The sequence below is a fragment of the Peromyscus leucopus genome, chromosome X (genome assembly GCF_004664715.2).
Source record: "Peromyscus leucopus breed LL Stock chromosome X, UCI_PerLeu_2.1, whole genome shotgun sequence".
NCBI classification, from domain to species: Eukaryota; Metazoa; Chordata; class Mammalia; order Rodentia; family Cricetidae; genus Peromyscus; species Peromyscus leucopus.
Genome location: NC_051083.1, coordinates 88239835 through 88243872, shown reverse-complemented (window position 1 = coordinate 88243872; position 4038 = coordinate 88239835).

Here is a 4038-nt window from a genome sequence, read left to right as displayed (position 1 = left end):
GAAATTGTTTAATTAAGGAAGCAGAATTAGAGGTATAAAAGCCCAGTTTTTTCTATCTGAGAAAGTTCTGTGAGGGAGAAAGGGATGTAAATCTTAACCAGTCCATCCATTCCAGCCACCTCTTGCAAAGAGAAAATGGTTGCTGGGTTGGCATGACTGGAGTTGGATCCTTTAGCAGCCAAGAACGAGTAGTGGGAGGGATAAAGGTTGAATCCAGAGTCGGGTGATTGGAGCGGCCCAATTTCATAGAGGAGGAGGGAGTTAGTGGAGGAGCTGAAGGGGCAGGCGCCCAGGGAGCAGGAGCAGGCAGTTGGATAGGCAGAGGTTCATTAGCAGGGTCCACAGCAGTAGTCAGAGATTCCTCAGGTTCAGGTTGTATATCTAGGAGCACGTGGGCAGCAGAGAAGGAATCAAGAAGGGAGGGTTTGGAGCTTAGGTTAAAAAAAAAGCTTGGATGTAAGGTAACTCCATTTGCCCCTTCACTGGCAGAAGTTAGAAAATTCCCATAAAATATTGGGGTCCAGTGAGCCTTTAGGTGGCCAATTTTTATTGTTATCTAAGGGATATTTAGGCCATTTTTTAGTGAACAGGTGGACAAGCTTAGAGGTCTTTAAGTAAGGCATTAACCTGAGAGGCTTAAGAGTTTCTAGAAGACATCCCAGAGGAGAAGTAGGACTAATTGGATTGGAAGCCTTGTTTCCCATCACTGCAGCAGAGAGAAAAAAAATGTGATCCAAAGGCTACAATCTTAGGCATCCCCCAGATCAATCGAAGAATGGCAATTAATTGGCACAAGAGTTTCAATGCTTCAGCAAGTGAGAGAATGTGGGTTGGGGCATATGGAGCCTGAGGACGAGGGTCCAACAGAGAGAACGATATCTCATACTGCAGTCATAGGGAAATAGCTGAAGATCTAAGCCTGCAATGGGGACCAACTGTAGCAAATGAAGGCATGGACAGGAGTTCTCCAAGTCCTGAGGACACAAGAGGGTTGCTGGATGATTGACAGTCATTCCCACGGGTCCAAGGAACTGTTTACACTGGCTGGTAAAGGGAAAACTCAACAATCGAAGCAGCCAGTGTTGTGTGGAGCATTCCAGCAGCCAGGCAAATGGAAAAGTGGGCAGTTGCAGGTAGAGCAAACCTCGATACAGGACCCCAGCGCAGGGTGCTGGAAGGGCCTGCTTCATCTCAGCACCAATTAAGTGGCACTGTTTACCATGCGAGAGAAGTCACAAAATGTCATTTATTAAGTGGTACTGTTTACTGTTTGAGAAGCCACAAGGCACAACAAAACCCACTATAAGAGTTTACTAAGGGAAAGGAATAGAAAGCGTGTGCATAGGCCTATGGAATGACCGTGCAGAAAGAGAGAGTAGGAATAGGTGGAACTCACTTTTATAGGTCCCCCCTACATGTACATATGGGCTTACATAGCTATGCCACACATGCGCATAGATTACGTGATCACACAGTACATGGATTAAGTAGGACATAAGGCCCTAGAATGACTAAGCATCTTGCCTGGCTGCTGGACAGTGCATGTGTGGTCATGTAACTGGGGGAGTGGCTAGGAATTCCAACACACAGCACTTTTTTTCATTGTAGTCCAGAGTCCATATTAAAATGTATTTTCCCTTCTTCTCCATTATATGGGTATACCTGGGACAGAATGTGTACTAAGACACATAGAAATGTTCAGTGTCTTAGTCGGTGTTCTATTGCTGTGAATAGATACCATGAGCAAGGCAACTCAACATTTAATTGGCTTGCTTACAGTTTCAGAGATTTGGTCATTATCATCATGGTGGGGAGCATGGCACTGGAGCAGGAGCTGAGAACTATATCCTGATCCATAAACAGAGACACTGGGCCTGGTGTGGACTTTGAGGTTTCAAAAGTGACATCCCCAGTGACATACTTCTTCCAACAAGGCCACACCTCCTAATCCTTCTCAAATGGGAGCCATTCTTATTTAAACCACCACGTTTAGTTTGGAAAGCATCAGAAGAGGCATATTTAGTAAAACCATTAGTACATGCCCACTAAGTAGTCTCAAGGGCCCAGTAATATTGCTGTTGTCGAGCTGAGTTAACCCACAAGGCGGAATAGCAGGCCTCAAATAAAGGGAAGTGCCTAGGTTAAAGGTTTTGGATAGTAGACAAGTTCCAGCCCCTTGTAAGTTATGTATCAAGGGACTAATGTTAATTTGGACTGCCCCCAGTCACAGTGAGTTTGACAGTCTGGTTAGTTCCTATTTTTATGTAGTACAGGGGCCAGGTGTCGAATCACAACCAGCAATCCTGGCCAATTTCTGGCTGGGAATGATTAACAAAGTGGAGGACCTTATCAAGAGTCGAAAAGAGGGAAGGGTGATCCCTCAGCTTTCCAGACAGTAAGAGCTGGAACTCTTGCCCAGGTATGTTTTTTAGAGGGGAGAGTTGTGACCTTAGCACAGGTAGGAGATCTTTGTTAGGATACAAAGGTCTGGGGACCTGGGGAGGGGTGTAGTTTTTTTTTCTTTCTGGATAATAAATCTATCCCAATGAGCCCCTTCCTGTGGCATAAATTTTTAATTCCCCAGGTTCTCCGTTTTTCAAGGGTCAGACTCTTTCTTAATGAATTTCCAAACCTTTAATTTTATGGTCATTGAATTACACTTTTTAGATTGTATATTCCTTGGTGTGTGTGTGTGTGTGTGTGTGTGTGTGTGTGTGTGTGTGTGTAGACAACATCTACAGGACCTTATACTGGGAATGTAGAGTGCTTGGCCTATGGAAGATTGGTATTTGGTATTGCCCACCACTAAGGGGCAAGAGAGAGGTGGGTTGGTTACTATGACTTGAAGGCTGAGGTATTTGGAAAAATACCAAGAGTAGTGGAAAACCACTTGCCTAGTACATGCAAGGCTCTGTATTAGATCCTCAGAACTACAAAACAAAACAAAATTAAATTAAAAAAAATAAAGAGAACAGAGTGTGTGTCTCATATTGAGGTTTCCCATATATATATATATATATATGTATATATATATATATACATATATATATATGGGAATATATATATTTACCGTATTTCCTAAAAAAAAAAAAAAGTCTTAGAATCTTCATTTACCCCATCCTTCCTAGTGGGAGCTGATGTCACCCTATGTAGACTGCAATTCAGAGACTGGCCTTTTGCTCCCCAGCCTCCTGCTGGCTCAGCAGGGTACCCCATCCCCTTCTGCTAGCTCAGCAGATGCCCCCCAGACTTCTGCTAGCTACAGATAGCTTCCCCTACTCTCTCATCAACAAGCCCCTTGACACTAGACCCCGCCCCCACCAATGGGCCCATAACTACTACAGCCTCCCACCAATTAGCTCCCAGACTAATCTTTCCTCCACCAATCAACACCAGATTAATCCCTTCTCCCTGGAATTCCCTTAACTCTGCTTAAAAGGAGCCTGTGACCTCTCTTCCGGGTCACTATTTGCCACCCCATCGTGCTGGAAATACTCTTGCTAAATTGCATACGTGACTGTTGGTCTTTCTTGGGGGTTCTCTCGGACCCTAACAATGACTACAGAGTATCGATCTTCTGTCCGTCTGTCTGTCTGTCTGTCTGTCTCTCTCTCTCTCTCTCTCTCTCTCTCTCTCTAAGTGGTGGGTACAGAATATCGATCTTCCACATGTCAAGCACTCTACATTCCCCAGTTTAAGGTCCTTTAGATGCTGTTTTTATACACCCCCTACAAATATGGTGTCAGGTTCAGCTGCATTATTATTATTATTATTATTATTATTATTATTATTATTATTATTATTACAAGGTTTTACTTTGTTCAAGAGGCTGGCCTCAAACTCACAGAAACCCACCTGCCTTTGCCCCCTGATTGCAGGGATTTAAGAACCACTACCTAGATTCAGTCTTCTTATGAGTTATGGTACTGATGATCCACCACATCCTGCAGCCAGGGGGCTCTAAACCGTAACAGGGTTGACAAACGAGTCCAAGTGGCCCCAGTCAAATCTACTCTATGGCTGATGCTGGATTTTTCC